Source organism: Chenopodium quinoa, unplaced genomic scaffold (assembly GCF_001683475.1).
Source record: "Chenopodium quinoa cultivar QQ74 unplaced genomic scaffold, ASM168347v1, whole genome shotgun sequence".
NCBI lineage: Eukaryota > Viridiplantae > Streptophyta > Magnoliopsida > Caryophyllales > Amaranthaceae > Chenopodium > Chenopodium quinoa.
Window position 1 is genome coordinate 1,214,371 of NW_018743689.1, and position 19,585 is coordinate 1,233,955.

The window sequence follows — 19,585 nt, forward strand, 5'->3', positions numbered from 1 at the left end:
TGAGTTTGCAACCTAACCATGGCTCTAGTTCTCTAAAGTTCGGGATATGGGTTAGTCAAAGAGGGTCCATGGTTATTTGTCCGAATTCACCGCGCGGAAGCCTTACCTTTTGAAGGGTTGGAGCGAGTGGATGGGACACCGTGAGTTAGAAACTCGCTTCCATGGTTTAGTGAATTCAACATTCTCGGATGTACCCTTTGTTGCACAGAGAGTTCTATCAGGTAGATGGAGCATGAATTCCCAGAGGGTGAAAACCATATGTAGAACACATATGGGTTTCAAAAAAGTGAGAAAAACTCAATCAAGAAGTAGAATCAAGCAAATAGTGCTAAAAACTAGTTAAAATTAGAACTCCTATTTCTTGCTCGGTATTGGAAGAACTTGGCGCCAGCGAATAGAGGCCGTCGCCGCAATATAGCTCTGTCGCCTAGCGACAAAGTCATATCATCGACGACAGACTCTATTTTCTAGACACCAATTCCTACATGCCTCAGCAGTTTTCTGCTTTCGATAAAATTTTCCAGTTTTTCGCAGCATTATTTCAATCTTAGTTTTGAAAGATATTCCTCAAATTTCCTACGTGTAAAAATCCTATGTTTTAACTCATTCCGAATGGTCTTTCCAATGAGATATTTTTTGTGCATATGAAATAATGTTAATCAAAATTACGCATATGAAATACTTAGAACTTTTTGAGTCTCATCCACTCATTCTAAATCATTGCTGAAATAAATTTCAGGAATTAAAATAGAAATCCTCCCCAGCGGAGTCGGAAAAAACTGTAGGGAATATTTCAAGCATTACCCCAAACTTGAACCCCACTGTGATCATACACTTAAGCATGGTGGCGTCCAAAGGGAAGGAAGCTAGAGCAAAAGAGCCGCCAACAAGTTTTAGGAACTTTTAAACCGTTCACAGGGTGAAGGTTACACCCCTTAACGATCCAAGAGATCGTTAACTCCAATAGGTCTGGAACCATGACTGGAAGTTCAGGGATGAAGGTACAAATCCAACCTAAAAGAGATTGAACTTGCCTTAATAATAGGCCTCTACTTTATTCTGATCGTATTCATGTGCGCTTTCTGACTAACATGCAATCAATAGGTTAACCCTAAACCTGTTTAATCTATGTTAGTTGAATATTAATGCACAAATAAAACTATTATTGGCGATCACTTGAATTATAATCATATTAACCCTAAACAAGATTATTAATTATCTTAATAAGCGTGATTACAAGTACCAATTCCCTTTAAACATGCATAAAAGGTGTGATCAATCAATAACAATAAAATAATCATCAATCACATAATAATAATCATAATAACAATAATAATTATAATCATCCTAATAATTAAAATAATCATGTTAAAGCATAATAACAGCAAGATCCTAGGCATGACACTAACAATATTAATTATGAACCCTAGCATGTCACTAAACAATAAAAATCAAAGCTTTAACCCTAACATGATACTAACATGATATTAGGAAAGAAAATAGGAAGCATCGCAGGAATCACAATAAGCATATTTCTTTTAATAACCTTTACCCTAAACATGATACTAGGAACCATTGTTGTCATTCAAAAAATCAAATTAAGGCAAACATCCTAACATGATACTAGGAATCAAAATAACAACCTCAACATGATTTCTATATTTTAATATCAGTAAAGGAATTAAAACATTTACTTGGATGCCTCGTACATCTTTCTAATAACAAAATACACACGTTAGTAACTTCAAGGAAAATAAAAATCAAAGAATTAGATTAAATAATCGAAAGAGAGATTTGGGACCAAACCCTAAGAAATTAAACCTTTCACGTCTAGGGCGAAGGCAACTTCGAACTTGGCTAGGTGTGTCTAGATCTTGTGAATGCGGAATTTTGTATGAGGAAAGCCGGTTTAGAAAAGAGAAAGAGAGTATCAAGAATTTCTTAATGAGAGTTGGTGATTGAAACGGAGTTTTTAGGAGGCTATTTATAGAGAAAATCAGCCGGATTTGATAAAAAACTAATCAGAGTTTTGAAAAGAATAAAACACGACGCTGTCGCCAAACACGCGCATGTCACCAGACGCTAGGTCTTTTGCCACGCGACAGGCGTATCGTACGGCGCTACAAATCACTTTTTCACGCGTATTTTTTATTTTGGTAAGATTTAAGCGTACGAGGGGGTAAAACTGTCGTTTCCTCAAAACACTTCTTTTATTCTAATTAAAACTCTTAAAAGTCAATTTATCAATACTAATTAAATTAGGATCCAAAAGAACCTTCTAAAAGATTCTAGAAGACTACAATCAATCCTAATCACAATAGGAATGATAAATCAATAATAGGCCCTCCTCTAGATCATTGGGCCGCATATAAAAATCAAACCGGGCCCAGTTTAGTAATTTGGCCATAACTTCCTCATTATTCATCGGAATGGGGCTTATAATATATCGTTGGAAAGGTCTTTTTGATCCCGACCCAACTACACCATTATTGGACCCTTTCCATGGACAAAACCAAACTGGATTGGATGTTTTCTTAAAATAGGTTTTCAAAAACAGAGAGAAAGAAAAGAATTAAAAACTAACCGCAACACTAGACTTTCCACACTTTCACTTCATTAGATTATGATTCGACGTGAAAGGTACTCATCACTGGGTTTAGTTTTGGGGAGACACAAATGGGTGTCTACAGGTTCCCTCTACCTCGCATTGACATTCTGGTCGATAACACAGTAAACCATGCACTCTTATCATTCATGGATGGCTACGCTGGATATAATCAAGAATTAATGGCTGAGGAAGACATGGAGAAAACCACATTCATCAAACAATGGGGTACATATTGCTATACGGTAATGGCATTCGGGTTAAAAAATACGGGGGCCACCTACCAAAGAGCAGCCACAACATTATTACATGCTATGATGCATAAAGAGGTGGCTGTGTATATTAACGATATGATTGTCAAATCAAAAGATCAGCCAAGCCACATCATTGCACTTCGCAAATTCTTTGAAAGACTGCAAATATAATATGAGGTTGAATCCAGCAAAATGTGTTTTCGGAGTTACATCAGGCAAGCTACTTGGCTATGTGTTCAGTTCTCGAAGAATCAAATTTGATCCCATTAAAGTCAAAGCAATCATGGCCATGCCACCACCCAAGACTGAGAAGGAGATTCGGGGTTTTATCGGAAGATTGAAATATATAAGTGGGTTCATATCCAAACTCACTGCGATATGTGAACCTATATTCAAGAAGCTCAAGAAGAATGTTCCAGTTACATGGGATGATGATTGTCAAAAAGCTTTCGATAAGATCAAGGAATACTTGGCAAACCCACTCGTGCTAGCACCAGCAATTCCTGAATTTCCTCTTCGACTCTACCTTACGGTCACAAGAGAAACAATGGGGGCAATGCTAGCACAGTAAATCAAAAGTAAGGAAAATGCAATCTGTTTTGGGTATTTTACCCCCGTCCAAGTGGCCTTATCGGAACCTGACATGTGTCACTGGAAGGGGCGCCACCTTGGACCTTCCAGATGGTGACATGTGTCAGGTTGATACAAGCTCTAATCTGGGGTATTTCATTATCCCAAGTGGATCAATGAGAAAGCAACATGTGTCGCCCTAAGAGGCGCCCCAAATGGCCTCTTTGGATGAGCGACACGTGTCACTCAGACACCATCTCTGAAATGGCAGCCTTCAAAGCCCAAACTTTGAGGGCGCCGCAATAACGGCATGCCCTAATTCCTAGGTCATCAAACCCTAGGGAAGGAACACTTTCCAATGACCCTATAAATAGGGATATTCCCCTCATTTATGGAGACAACGTTACATTAATTATTGCAATTATTACTGAGGTGTCATTCTCAAGAAACAGACAGCACCTGAGCTTGGAATCCGAGGAGATAACTTAATTTCCGCACATTTTACTCCGAACCCTATACTAACTTAATCTTCGGAGGCGGACCACCGACTATCCAGCGGTCCATTTGTTTTGCAGGTACAGGCGACCTTGTGAATCCAGTCTTGAGCTGTAACTCTCCCAAAGGACCCAAAAAACCCCAAAACATTTGGCACCGTCTGTGGGGAGAGAACCTCTAAGATGGCTTCTCAAGATAATCTTGTGTCGCCTTCAGAGACCAACCGGCCTCCGGAAGAAGTACATGTCCAGACGGACCATGACTCATGTAATCCCCCATATTTTTCTAATATAATTATTTATTATTTTTACAATATTTTGATTTTAATTTATAGTATGAATTATTTTGATGTAAAAGAAATAAGATTTTCATTATTAGTAAGCTAAAACTATTATGTTTTAATTTAAATCATAAGTCTTTTTAAGTTAGTAGTCCAATGCTTAATTTTTATTCAAGCCCAAACCACACAATTCTTATTCCTAATAAAATTAGGAGACTGTGGTCCAAGTATAAACCCCAAAAACCCTCACACCTTTCTGTTTCACGTAAAGAAAATAAAAAAAAATTCATTCACCTCCTTCCTCCTCCTTCTCTGCTATTCACGACTTCACAAAAAAAAAAAAAAAAAACCATGCTGCCTTGCCGTAAACCACTGCTGCCGGAGCCTAGACCGCCGCCTCCACCTGGCGCCGCTACTCCACCGCACACAACCAGTTCGGCCGCTCCTCTCTCCTTTCTTCATCTTGTTTTCTCTTCTTTTGTTAATCCAACCAAGTTTAAATCTTTATCAATTTTGTTATTAAATTGTTATTTTTATGGTTTGATTTTGTATATGAACTATAAAATATTATAAATTTATGAGTTTTAGCATGTCTAATTTATTATATAAAATTTCAGATTATTTATGTTGTATAATTTAGGGTTTAAACCTTGATTTTTCATGTTTTAGGGTTTGATAACGTACTAATCAAGTTATATAATTATTTTATGTTTAAATCACATCAAAGTATGATTATTTTGATGATATACAAATTTTCAGATTATTAAAGTTTTGATTTTTTATGAGCAAGATATGTTAATTTCATGTTTGTAAGCTTCTAAGCCTATAAAATAATTATTGTGGGTATTTTATGATTAAAAAGCTTTGAACATTAAATTACAACTTCAAGTACAAATTTTCAGATTTTATACTTTTTATTTTGAAGCCTCTAGTTACATTGAATTGATATATTTTTGGGTTTTTAACACACTAACTTGCTATATAACAATAATTTCAAGTAATGATGCTTATTGGGTCATTTTATATACTTAAACTAAATTTTCAGATTTATTTACTTACTTTAAAGCTGCTGGAATTTCTTGTTATACACTATATTTTCATAATTTTAACATATAAACTTATAGTTGGGATGTTATATTATCAACTTTGACTATTGGGGACAATTTAAAGGCTTTATTTTGATGATTTAAGAGGTTTTAAAGTAGTTTAGGATTGCTGTAAATTTATTTGCTTGGGTATTGATTTATTTCTCATTGTTTGGTTTAGAGGACTTTGTAGAAGGCGACTTCTTGTTTTAAAGTGGCCAACCGGATTGTTTACATACCGTACAAGTTACGAAACCTTGCTTGTAGGTGCATGTTTAAGCACGGATCCAGAACTTAGTATCATGTATAGGGTTAACTGGGTTAAATTGTTTGGTTAAACATTGTGAATTTCAAATTATGTGCACTATTTTATATTGCAAGTATTATTTGTGCTCTAATTATGCAAGGTGCGCTTAGAGGCAAAGGTATGTGATTAATTTATTACTCATTCATGATTATGCAAACAGGATGAGTAAAGGAAGAATTCAAGTCTTATAAGACGAGGTTAAGATTTTGGGGTGCCTTATGCACTCAAGGTGTTTATACACCAAGGTAGTAAAGGAATAAATAATAAATGTTGTTTGTCACTAATAAATCATAAATTGGAAATTTGCCTTGTTTGATTGAATTGTGTTTGGAATGTTTGTATTGTAATGCATATGAGTCATCACCGAGTCTAAACCAGTAAATCACGTAAAGTGCAAGATGGATGAGCAATAAAACTCTAGATTTGTGCACATCTGGAGTAATGACAATCAGGGGTTGGGGTACATGGGGTATTAGCCGTGTACTTTTCTCGAGGCCATCTGATCTACGAGTCTCCTATTTCAAATATTTTCTTTAAAACTAGGAGTTAAGTGAGATCTCATACTAACTACGGTCACGGAGTCGCGCCTGTGGTCGTTGGATGTTTATTGATGTTTTCAAAAGGAGGCATGGGGTTTTTCTTTTATTGATGTTCCAAATGGGACATGTGTTGGACAATCTTGTCTATTGCTAAATCCAATGAAGTAAATAAATGAGTTAGTTAATATTAAATAGTGAAGTCTTAATAAATTTGATGGGTGAGTCATGTATTGAGTCTATAATTTAATGATGCTTATGCTTTATTATTAGTAGCATGTTAGGTATTTCTTAATTTATTTCGCAGCTTGTATGTACTCAGCCTTGCTGATTGCGTGCTTTTGTGTGTGTCTTTCTTTGGTCATGGCCTTCGCCTTTCAATGACCCTGTGACGATCCAATTTTTACATTTGTAATATTGGGGAGCAGATTAACCACAGGTTCTTACACATGCAGCATCTGTTTCTAGTTGGTGGGATCTTGAGTGGAGTGTTGGTTACTTTTCTTATTTTTATTGCTATTTACATTTAAAGTTATTTAAAACTGTACTTTCATACTATTTCTATTGGTTTAAGTTTTGAATAAGGGCCTTAAGGGTTCCAAGTTGTAAGATTTAATTTTGTTTTGGTTATTGGTTTTGAAACTTATATATATTTGTTTTAGTTTTTCCGCTGCTATTTTCTTAAAAAGCCTTAACGTTTGAACATGTGGTGGTAGCACGCCAGTTTTTCTCTTGGAATTGTTCAGATTATTCACAGGTTTTTAAGAGAGAATTATTGGGGTGTTACAAATTGGTATCTGGGAGCTTAGGTTAGATTTAATTACCACTAAAGCCAATTATCTTAGTATGACTTAGGCGCCTATTCAATGGTTAAAATTTTGAATTTTAAAGACAAATTTTTTTTTTTATTTGAAACTAAGTATGTTTTAAACCATTTTATTTAAAAAAATTTTGAAGTTTATTTTGTCTACTTGGTGAGCTTTGGGTAGACTTAAGAAGGGAATGCATGCATATTTCAGACATATCTTTGCATTTAATTATCACATAAAGTGTTATTTTCTTATTTATTTAACATGTTGTAATTATGTTCTAATTGATTTATTTTGTGATGTGCTTGTGTTATGCCTTTTGAATGTTCGTTGCTTTAGGTTCAAGTAGAAAAGAGATGAATGACTCAGTACTCACGTCTGAAAGCATGAATAATGGTACTAGAAACAACCCCATTGTTGTGACTGAGGATGAGTATGATACTCGAAGTGACGATACTCTGGAGAGGTTTGAAAGGACAATTACGCCAACTAATCCTGATGAGGAAGACTACCAGTACATACATGAGTTTAAAATAGCATAGAATAAAAATTATAAGATTAAAACCTACCAAAGAATGTTCCATGAGTATTCTCTTATTGAATTTCAAGATGAGGATGAGCTTGAATGGATACAACCACCACCTGAAGATCCAAATGCTGGGAAGAGAGCTACTAGGAATCCGAATCCTCTCTACAAGGCAATAATTATTGAAGACTCAGATGATGAAAATGATCCTGATATTGATGTTAATAATTATAATGAGAAGAAAGATAAGAAAAGCAATGTGATACCTTGAGGATTATTTTTGTTAGGGTGGAGTTAGCATGAATAAGGCATTTCCCATTGATAATGGTTATTAGAACCTCATTATAGTATGATTTGGATGATTAATTTTAATAAGTAGCTAGTGCTATAGAGTTATTATTTGGGATTGATACCTTTATATATATAAGTTATAGTGAGAAGTTGATATTTTATTTTAAGAGCTTCACTTTACTTTTCTTTGTGAGCAAGAGCAAGTTTAATTTTAGTGATCATATAATTTTTGGAATAATTTCTTTGTCTATGATTAAATTTAGTAAGAGTGTTGCGGGATGGGGAAATTATTTTCTTAACTTTATTTAATCCTGTTATGAATCGTGTTTTTATTGTATGGTTTTGCTTGGGACAAGGGGTGCAATTTCAAAGGACCCTTTTGAACCAACTGATGTGACAAAATGTAATATTGTGATTCAATGAATATGTGTGAATAGTATTTGGGTTTCATTTAAAATGGAGTGCATATTTATTTTATTTTAGGCGTAGAGCTAGAATGGCTGAGAACGCAGCCTTAGCTGCTATTCGTTTGTTGGCTTAAAATCTGAACCAAAACCGGGGAGACCAGGTCGACCCCCAAGCCGAGATGTTTAAGAAGCTGGCCCAGGTTAGGCCACCAGTTTTTAGGGGAGGTGCTGACCATACTTTCCTAGAAAACTGGATTCGAGAGTTTGACAAGCTGTTCGTGGCACTCAACTGTCCTAAGGGTATGAAAGTGGGCCAGGCCGCTATGTACCTGAAGGACGAAGCTGATATCTGGTGGAGAGACAATGATGTGACTGTTTTGGGTGTTTTTGTCCCTCGGGAGAGTTACAACACGAAGACTGATCCGGGGTGAGCTGTACTTGCAAAACAAACGGAGACACCAGATGGGTGGTGCTCCGCCTCCGACGCACAAGTTAGAAACTTGAAGGGAGAAAAAGGTGCGAAAATTTAGGTAGGGATCTGCTCGGATTCCAAGCTCAAATGTCTCTATCAAAGAGTAAATGTGTAATAAATGATCAAACGTGCCCCCAAAAAGAGGGTCATCTCCCTATTTATAGGGTCTTTGGGATTTGTGCCCCTGATTAGGTCACTGTACCCTAATCAGTGGTGGGCTGCGCCGCTTTGCAGCTTCCTCGGGATTTGGGCCTGAAGGCCGCCCTTTTTTCCCTTATTTTCTGGAGCGACACGTGTCAAGCAGAGATTCGTCCTCTGGTTGGACCACGTGGCGGGTAAAATTACCCTAAACATTTGCCCCTCACAGATGTGACGTGGCACGCCACGTGGCATCTGTGATATGTGTCACGCTCCGATTGGCGGTAATTTTACCATTAAAGAGTAACCGTTCACCTTCCGGGTAAATTACGGAAATGCCCCCGTTTTTACCCTTTATATATAGCCGTTTACCCTCATAATTTTGGTACGTTTACAAAAAAATTTCTAGAGAGAACTTTGAGAGAGCAGAAGTCATCCGTTTGAGTCAAGCGCAAGCGAGAAAGCTCGTCTTCCAGAGACCTAGCCGGACCCGCCTAGTTTCAGATATCTCTTCAAAAGGTACCGTCTCTGCCTCTCTCAACTCTTTTTTCTTTTTTCACCGCTTGTACATATTTCTTGCAATAAATGGATGCATCACCAACACACACGACACATCCTAGGTTAGAGTCCAGCCGATCACTAGGGACGGCTGAGTCTAGGACTGGGAGTGCCGTCTCGGGGCGTTGAGACCACCCTTTGCCTCAGATTTCGACCAGTTACGTGTCTGTGCAGGACACAATGGCTCGGATAAAGCAGACAGCGTCTGATCCAAATTACAAGAGCGAAGGCTCAGGCGGCCAAACGCCTGAGGGAGAAACGTCCGGTCAGGGTGACCAGACGGCTCTAGAGAGATCCCCTCCGCGCGCCCCTTCAACCACTGCTGACTCTTTCTTGGAAGAGTGCGACCAAGGCGGCGACGAGGCCGTCTCTGCCCCCTTAGGTCAAACTGAGGAGGAGACGGAGAGCGACAGCTCCGCCTCTACCTCTGAGAGTAGTGACGATTTACCCCCGCTTCCGGATAGCGAGGAGGAAGAAAGGAAAAAGTGGAACGAGAAGGATGATCCCTTCAGCACCCACGTCTCCTCCAAAGACCGGATCCAAATGGAGGAGAACTTAAAGAATTTTACCCAAATACACCCGCTAGGAGACGGGTATAGAATCCACGTGCCGCCTGAGAATGGCACCATCGCCTGGGGGGACGATCAACAGAACACCAACAACTATTTCGGCTGTTATGAGGCGGCGTTCAAGGCTGGCCTTCGCTTCCCCCTTCACCAGGCGGTGAAGGTAATTTTAAGAGGCTACGGCCTTGGAGTCTGGAAACTTACCCCCAACTCTTGGACAAACATTCTGGGGTATGTTGCCGCCTGTGAGTTTCAGGGGCTTAACCCCGGCTGGGAGGCTTTTTCTAGTATGCACTATCTTAGCAGAAGCCCAGGCGGCTGGAGGGCGTGGTACACTCTAACCACGCAGCCTCAATATATGATGACCTTGGACAAGGTCTCAAAGTTCGATGGCTGGAAGCACAGGTTCTACCTGATGTCAGCCCCAACTAGACGGGAAAATTATGAATTCCGTCTGTACAATAAGAAGCCTGTCTTGTTGGGCAGGAAATGCGCTCTTCCCCGGATCCCAGAGGAAGAGTTTGACAAGATAATTGAGGCAGACTTTTTCGACCTCACAGACGCAACTCTGTCAACCGGGGAAACAATAAAAGTCCCCAAGAATTGGATTCCCAAGAGCGCCTGGCTCAGGGACGAGTGTTTCCTAGCCGCTTGCGGGCTAGGGCACATGTTTACCAAACGTATGCGCCTGCGTTTATATCCGTCTGTAGTATTTTTCAATCGAAATTAATTTATGATATTAACCAATTTCTTTCTTTTTATAGAAGAAGCATTAAACATGTTGCAGTCGGAGAAAACTCCCAAGCGGTCTTCTTTAACCATCCACAAAGATCTTGCGGAGAAGAGGTTGGAAATTCGTTGAGAAGCAACTCAAACGGGCTAGGGAGGAGACCCCTGCCGTTCAAAACAAAATCAAAAAATCCACAACTACATCAACTCCTGGCGCCTCAGCCGGGCATCAGCAGATGCAGATAACTGGGCGACTCGAGAAGATAGGTGGCAGCGTGTGCCTTGATCTTGTCAACCCCTTATCAGCATCCGCAGGGTTTACCGTGCCTGCAAGCGGTTCCCGCTTGGCTGGCTCTGAAGGTAAGAACCCTTTTGAATCCCCGCTTGAGCTGGGGTGGCCTTTGCGGGTGAAATCCCACTCTCAACAGACGTCATCTTCAGACGGCCGACAACAAATAGGTGCTGCCTTAGTTTCACACTCATCACGTATTGATTGTGGTAAGATCAATCTCCCCGCTGGCTAGACGTCCAGAAACATGCCAAGGCCATGCTGGAAGCCATCCGAAAGAGGGATAAAGACAATATCCCTGGGATAGAGACGTTCAATCTTGAACGTATTCTATCCCTTCTGGCTAAGGTAAGAAACTTGTCAATTCAATTTTATTTTTTCCAAGTGTTTTATCCCGCCTGCAATACTTATACCGCCTGAATTTTTGCTGGCCATGCTGCGGGTGGACGAGCTCAAACGTCCTTATTCCTGCAAACGGGAAGAGGTAAAAAGGGCCAAGAAGTCCGCCATAGACGCTGATAATATTGCTTTACACTCGACTATCGTAAATGAACTTGAAACTAAAGCAATAATTATGACACAGGCGTCTGATGCTGAGACAGCTAAGAAGGCGGAGGAGGCCCAGAAGGAGGCGGACGAGAGCGCCAAAAACGCTGATGAGGCGCTCAAGAAGGCCCAGACGGACCTTGGCACACTTAAAGGTGTTTCCGAAGAGAACACCAAACTGAAGACCAAGGTTCAGAGGCTGGAGAAGGAGGCTGCTCAGGCTCAGATAAACTTTGCAGCAACCCTGGAGGCGGAGCAAAACCGCCTTGTTGCTGAGAGTGACGCTGAAAATGACGCCCGTATGAAGATTGCCTGAGCTGCCTTGTACCCAGACGCGGATTACAGCATCTAGGCAATGGCGCACAGCTATGCCGAGTACGTGGTGTACTTGAGAGAATAAGGTGAGCCACAGCCTGCCTCTTTCAAAGCCTGGGTCAACTCCAACAACAAGCCGTCCGTGCCTGAGCTTCCTGGTCCTGGTGAAGCACAGAAGATACCCTCAGATGATGAGGAGAAGGAGGAGGACCAGGAGGCACCGTCTGCAGGCCAGAAGTGACCATTCAGCGGTAGTATGCCAATCTCTACTTTTTTGTTTTTTCTTTTATTCAGCGGTTGTATGCCAAAACTTGCTTTTTCCAGCCTGCGTGCCGAGTATCCTTGTATTTACCGGCTAAGGAGCCGATTTAATTAACAATTTCTTTCTCCCGGACGGGATCCGGTTAACATTTAATCCACTACAACCGTTTGGTTGGGTGGACTTTTATGAAATGCACCGACTAAGTCGGTTTTGATCATTTTGCATTTGAATTCTTATTTTGTGCAAATTTTAATTTTTCATTTTTGCCTAACTTATCAAACGCATGCGGCGATTTTTTTTGCCTAACTAACCAATAGTCTGGCTTTCCTTGCCCTTGGACGGCTGTGTGATTGGTTTCAAGTGGAGTTGGTTGATTGACTTGAAAACGTCTGATGCTGCAAAGATCATGATATGTTTGTAAGTCAATCAATCATAGTAGCGATTACCCCAAACCAAGTGCACAGCCGTACACCGGCAGGCGTTCCAGTCACTACCCAGACGGCGTTTGTCCGTCTAGGCAAAGATTTCATAGCCATTGAACAACTCTTTTGCCCCAATTGGGGTGGGAAGTGCAATTTTGGAATAGATAACCTAAGTGAGATCTTCAGCCGGTGACCGACTGATGCCCCATGGCATCCGGTATTCGGCAACTTGATCATTCTTCACAGGTCATTTTGGTCAGACGGCTATGAGTTGACCAATTAGGTCGTTCAATCTTTGCCGTCTGCATGGGTACGTAGAACCGACAAATAGTCTTGTTTTAGCCTCTGATCTTGTTTGAGACCGGTTGTATAGCCACTAAACGTTTTTGTGCTTAGTTTTTAGTCAAAGTATTTAATTTACACTAAGTATCGAACTCAGTTTTTTAAATAAACAAGTCTTTCTGGGTATTACCCAGACGGACAGGCAAATATTTGATCATACTAAGTATCAAACTTAGTTAAATAAATGGAGAATCTGTCTGAGTATTACCCAGGCGGATAGTTAAGCAGTTGAATAAACAAAGTATCAAACTTAAATAAACAAGGGATCTGAGTATTACCCAGGCGGTCCATCAAATGTAACCTTTACTAAGTGTCAAACTTATTTACTAAAAGAAGAATCCGCCTGGGTATGACCCGGATGGATAATCAAACAATAACTTAATTTTGCAAACAAAGTCTGAATCTTCATTAATTGACTCACTGTTTACAAAAAGTTTACAATCTCAGAAGTAGTACTTTTTTAGATTGTCTACATTCCAAGTTCTAGGCAGACGCCTGAATCTGGAGTTTCCAGGCGGTAGGTGCCATCCCTTACTTCTTCATAGATCCGGTAAGGGCCTTCCCAATTTGGGGTTAGCTTTCCCAGCTCATTGGCCCTACCGGTTGCCTCCATTTTTCGTAACACTAAGTCGTCAACTTTCAAAGGACGCTTGTGTACTTTTTTGTTGTAGGCTCTCGTCATTCTCAGACGGTAAATCTCATGATGCAAGGCGGCATTGCCCCTGCGTTCAGGGAGGGAATCCAATGCCAGGCGCATTGCTTCCTAGTTTGCCTCTTCATCATATAGCATGACTCTAAGAGTCGGCTCGTAATGTTCGATGGGCAAGACGGCTTCAGAACCGTAAACCATGAGAAATTGGGTTTTACCGGTTGCCCCCTTTGCTGTTGTCCGGATGGCCCATAGGACATGGATTAACTCTTCTGCCCATAAGCCACCGGCTCTTTCTATTTTCTTCTTAATGCCGTTTAAGATGAGTTTATTGAAGGCTTCAACTTGGCCATTTGCTTGGGGCCGGCCAACGGATGCAAAATAGCTTGAGATCCCCATATCTCCCAACCAAGTTTTTAGCTGAGGCGTCTCAAACTGAGGACCATTATCAAACACTATAGACATAGGTACCCCATACCGGGTGATAATGTTTTTCCAGATGAAGTAAATCACGTCTGAGGTTTTGATGTTTTTAACCGCCTCAGCTTCTACCCACTTGGTGAAATAATCCACAGCCACCAAGATGTAGCGCTTTCCGCCTGGAGCAGGCGTGTAAGGACCTAGAATGTCCGTGCCCCATTTTGCATATGGGATTAGGCTGTGGATTGCCGTCAGATCAGTCGCCGGACGGTGAATGAGTTTGCCAAATTTTTTGGCACTTGTCACATTTCTTTACTAATTCCTTGGCGTCTGCCTCAAGAGTGGGCCAAAAATAGTGTCGTCTGGCTCTGACGGCTAGGGACTTGCCGCCTATGTGAGAGGCGCAGAATCCCGAGTGCAAGTCTTCGAGAACTTATTTTCCCTTTTCTGGGGTGACACACTTTAACAAAGGCTTCAAAAACCCCGCCTTGAAGAGTTCTCCATTTTTCAACTCGAATCTTGCAGCTCACTTTTTCAGGACGGCTGCTTCCTGTGGCGAACTAGGAAGTGTGCCGTCTGCGAGATAGGCCCGGATACCATCCATCCAGGTAGAGCTTCGGTCCAGAATTCCAACGGGATCCTCATAGATGCTTCTCTTTTCAAAATTTCCAGAAGACTGACCGAGGCGTATCATGGCAGGCGGAAGACGCCACTTTTGACAATGCATCCGCCTGATTGTTTTCTGACCTAGGCACCTGATTCAGCCGGAATTCCTCAAGTGCCTTGGTCTCTTCTTTGACTGCCTGAAGATATTTAATCATAGCCGGATGAGTAGCCTCGTAGCTTCCCTCATACTGGCTAACAACCAATTAAGAATCAGAGTAGGCGTCAATTTTCATGGCCCCTGCCGCCTTACACATGCGAATGCCGGCTAGCAGGGCTTCATATTTCGCCTCATTGTTAGAGGCCTGAAATTTGAAGCGTACTGCATAATCAAATCTGTCCCCTTCAGGAGACTCATAGATTACGCCTGCACCACAACCGTTCTTTGTAGAGCTCCCGTCTACATACACTTTCCAAACCTGATCAAGATTATCCGGAGCCACCGGACGGGTCATTTCAACAATGAAGTCGGCAAACGCCTGACCTTTCACTGCCTTTCTTGGTTCATAAGTGATTTCAAGACTTTGCATTTCAATAGCCCATTTCAACATTCTCCTAGATGAGTCCAAGGTAGACATTGGCCGCTTAAGTGGCTGGTCGGTGTAAATCACTACCGGATGTGCCAGAAAGTAGGGCTTCAATTTTTTGAAAGCCATATACAGAGCAAGGCCAAATTTTTCAACCATGGGATATCGGAGTTCAGCATTTTTAAGAACATGGCTAATGAAGTAAACCGGGAGCTGCACGCCATCTCGCTCAGCAAGGAGAACAACACTGAGGGCATGATCTGAGACGGCTAAATACATGTACAACGTCTCCCTAGGTAAAGGACTGACCAACCTAGGTAGAGAATGTAAGTGCTCTTTCAACCTCTAGAATGCCGTCTCAGCATCATCCCCCCATTCAAATCTGGTCTTCTTCCTGATTGCTTGGAAGAAGTAGAGGCACTTGTCGCCTGACCGGCTGAGGAACCTCCCTAGGGCGGCCAGACAGCCGGTGAGTCTCTAGACTTCCTTGACAGAACGGGGTGACATCATGTCTATCACTGCCTGTATCTTTTCAGGGTTAGCCTCTATCCCCCTTTGATCGATCAGGAATCCGAGAAACTTCCCAGACTAAACACCAAAGACGCATTTCTTAGGATTTAACATAACCTTATGTCGCCTAAGGGTGGTGAATGTTTCTCGGAGATCAGCAAGGTGATCCGTCTAGAGCTTGGATTTGACTATCATATCATCAATGTACGCCTCCACATTCCTCCCAATCTGATTAATGAAGACCATATTAATCTTCCGTTGGAAAGTGGCAGGCGCATTTTTCAAGCCAAACGGCATCACAGTATAACAGAATAACCCCTGATCAGTGACGAAGGCCGTCTTCTCTTGATCTTTCTTCCACAGGGGTATCTGATGGAAGCCGGAGTAGGCATCCATGAAGCTCATCAAGGCGTGACCGGCTGTAGAATCGACCAGACTGTCGATCTTTCGAAGCGGGTAACTGTCCTTTGGACATGCCTTGTTGAGGTTTGTGTAATCAACACACATGCGCCAGGTCCCATTCGGTTTCTTAACAAGGACCACATTGGCCACCCAGTTGGGAAAATTACAAGGCCGGATGAACCTGGCGTCTAGCAGCTTTTTTACTTCGGCAGCTGCCGCCTGACTTCTTTCCTCACCGTGGTTTCTTTTCTTTTTTCGAATGGGATTCTTTTTAGGATCCACGGCGAGCTTGTGGACAGCAAGATCCGGGCAGACGCCTGGCATCTCTTCCACTTCAAAGGCAAAAATGTCTTTGAATTCCTTCAGCAAAAGGTGCAAGTCTGCACCCAAAGTAGCATGAGCGACCATCCCAACCTTTATAGTACGTTCCGGACGGCTGTCATCCAGAACGAGATCAATGCTTTCACCAGCCGGTTGGGGACGGAGCTCATCTGACCATTCACCGGTCAGTGATTGCTATTTTTTCTCCTTCTTCACCTCCACCAGCAGAGGTGCCTTTCTTTTCTTTCCAGCTGTTGGTGGGGCAGGTGCTGGATCGGCATCCTTGACATTGTCAAGGTCAATTGGTTCCTGACCGACTGGGGCCACAGTGTCCCTGACGGCTGAGAGATAGCACTCCCGGGCCGTCTTCTGATCCCTATTCAAGGAACCAACAGAGTCGTCATCCCTCTCATATTTGATGAGCATCAGAGACGGCATGATTACTGCCTTGGCTACGTTGAGGGTTGGCCGGCCAAGGATAATGTTGTAGGCGGTCAACTCCTCAACGACCAAGAATCTGACGAAAATATGTCGTCCTTGGCCTTTCTCTCCCAGCCAGATGGGCAAGTCAATTCTTCCGGCTGGGTAAACCATCCCACCCCCAAAACCAACCAAGGGGTGGGTGACCGGATGCATGCTGCTGACATTGTATTTCAGCTTTTGCAGGAATCGGAGGAAGATGATGTCAGATGAGCTGCCGGTGTCAATAAGGATCCGTCCAACCAGCTGGTTGGCAACCTTACATTTAATGACAACCGGATCATCATGCGGACGGCGGACGCTGCCCCTATCCTTCTCACTAATCAAGACGTATGGGAAGGAGGTACTTGTAGACGCCTGCTCATCCTCATCCTTGTTCATCTTTTGAAGATGGCTTTTGGTGCCCCGGATGGTAGGGCCACCACAGGAGAACCCGCCTGCTATTGTGTAGACCGGCTCCTTGTCGGTATCCGAGCTGCTAGCAGGCTGGGGGGTAGTCTTGGAGGAATGACCCTTGCTTTTCTTTTTCGCCCCGCCTGGGGACTTAGAAATGTAGGACTTCAACAGCCCTTTGTCAGCCAGACGGTCCAACGCCCGCTGAAGACTGAAGCAGTCGTTGGTATCATGGCCAACCTCCTCATGGAACTGACAGAATTTATTTTTGTTCCGTGACTGGACATAACTCTTCATAGGATTCGGCTTCTCAATGGACAGTCGGTCCATTAACTCCATGAGGATGGAGTTGCAGTCTTTGTTAAACTCGTACTTGGGGACGTAAGGTTTAAACTCTTTCTTTTTCTTCTGAGACGGCTGGTCAGAAACATTAACAGCCCAGATTTCTTTTCTTTTCTTGCTCTCTTCTTTATTTTTGGTTGGCTGAGCAGACCGGCTGTCTTTCGGTTTGTCGGACTTCTTGGAGTCCGACAAATTACCAGGAGAGCAGAGGTCGGTAGCTTGAATGTAACTTTCCGCCTCCCTTAGGGCCGCCTATAAGGTGAAAGCCCCTTTTCGGACTAGATCGAACTTAAAAGTCGACCCGTCTCTCAAACCCTTGAAGAAGTCTGTAAAAGCTACCTTGTCAGACAGTCCTTGGATCTAAATTCTGATCAGATTGAACCGCCGGACATAGGAGCGCAGCCCTTCTCTCTTTCCCTGCTTAACAGTGCTCAAATCAAGGCTTGTTTTCTAAGCAGGGATGTTCATTGAGAAGTTGGAAGCAAACAGGAAGGCAAGCTTCCTGAAACTATCGATGGACCCGGCCGGCAAGTTGCCAAACCATTGTTGGGCAATGCCCTTCAACGTAGCCGGGAAGCACCGACACCAAGTGACATCATCCAACCCCTGCAGATACATGAGGTTGGTGTAAGCCATGAGGTGGTCTTCCGGATTGGTGGTATTGTCATAGGTACCAACCAACACATTCTTAACCTTGGACGGCTTAGCCGCCTCGGTTATCTCCCGGGTGAACGCAGAAGGCTGTTCACCCCGTAGCAGACGAAGATGTCAGTCCAATGGCTGGACATTTGGATATGCCGCCTGACCTCCAAAGAGGGCCGGCTGCATGAAATGAGGGGGATACTGGTCGTAGACCTGAGTAGGCACATACGGTACAGCTCCAATCATATGAGGGCCAGAATGGACGGTATTACCACCTGTCTGACTCTCGTGCAAGGAAGATGCATTCCCGGCAGAGGTATTGTTAAAGTTGTCTGGAAAGTTCGACGTTGAAGCCGACTCAGACAGTGACTGGTTTCTCTTCCGGTTAATGATCTCCCGGGCATCAAGAGTTGATTTTTTACTTCTCACCGGCTGTTGAGTCCGGCGGGAGTTATTGTTATTCCCCTTGGGGAGAAGAATTTTGGACCAACCAATGGTCCCGGCTGCCTTCTCCTTTGGATGAGGAGTGGGCTGCCGATCTTTGACTGACTTCCCCTTTTCCAGAGGAGTCTTCTTGGCCGACTGACCTCTACTTGGGCCAGCTTGGCTCTGGGTGATCAGCTCTTTAATTTCACCCTTGAAACTTGTCATGAATCTCATGAGCTCGTCCCGGGTGACAGGCGCTGATCCAGCTGCCGTTTGGGTTTCCCCTTCCGGCTGCCCAAGGGGTCTACTTGCTCCCGCCTGGGAGGCACCCCGCTCAAGAGTCTCTCTGGGCCGGATGCGCTTGATTCTGAGAGAGCCGTCTTCGGCTGTAAAGGTTTTGACCTGAGGATCTTCATCCTCATAGTCTGTAAAGACTACTGGGTCTTCACCCAGACGGTTAGGGGGTGGTACAGACTTTTGAACCATCTTCGAGGTACTCTCCCCACAGACGGCGCCAAATGTTTTGGGTGTTTTTGTCCCTCGGGAGAGTTAGAACACGAAGGCTGATCCGGGGTGAGCTGTACCTACAAAACAAATGGAGACACCAGATGGGTGGTGCTCCGCCTCCAACGCACAAGTTAGAAACTTGAAGGGAGAAAAAGGTGCGAAAATTTAGGTAGGGATCTGCTCGGATTCCAAGCTCAGGATGTCTCTATCAAAGAGTAAATGTGTAATAAATGATCAAACGTGCCCCCAAAAAGAGGGTCATCTCCCTATTTATAGGGTCTTTGGGATTTGTGCCCCTGATTAGGTCACTGTACCCTAATCAGTGGTGGACTGCGCCGCTTTGCGGCTTTCTCAGGATTTGGGCCTGAAGGCCGCCCTTTTTTCCCTTATTTTCTGGAGCGACACGTGTCAAGCAGAGATTGGTCCACTTTAGGCCATCCTGAGGCTGACACGTGTCATCCTCTGATTGGACCACGTGGCGGGGTAAAATTACCCTAAA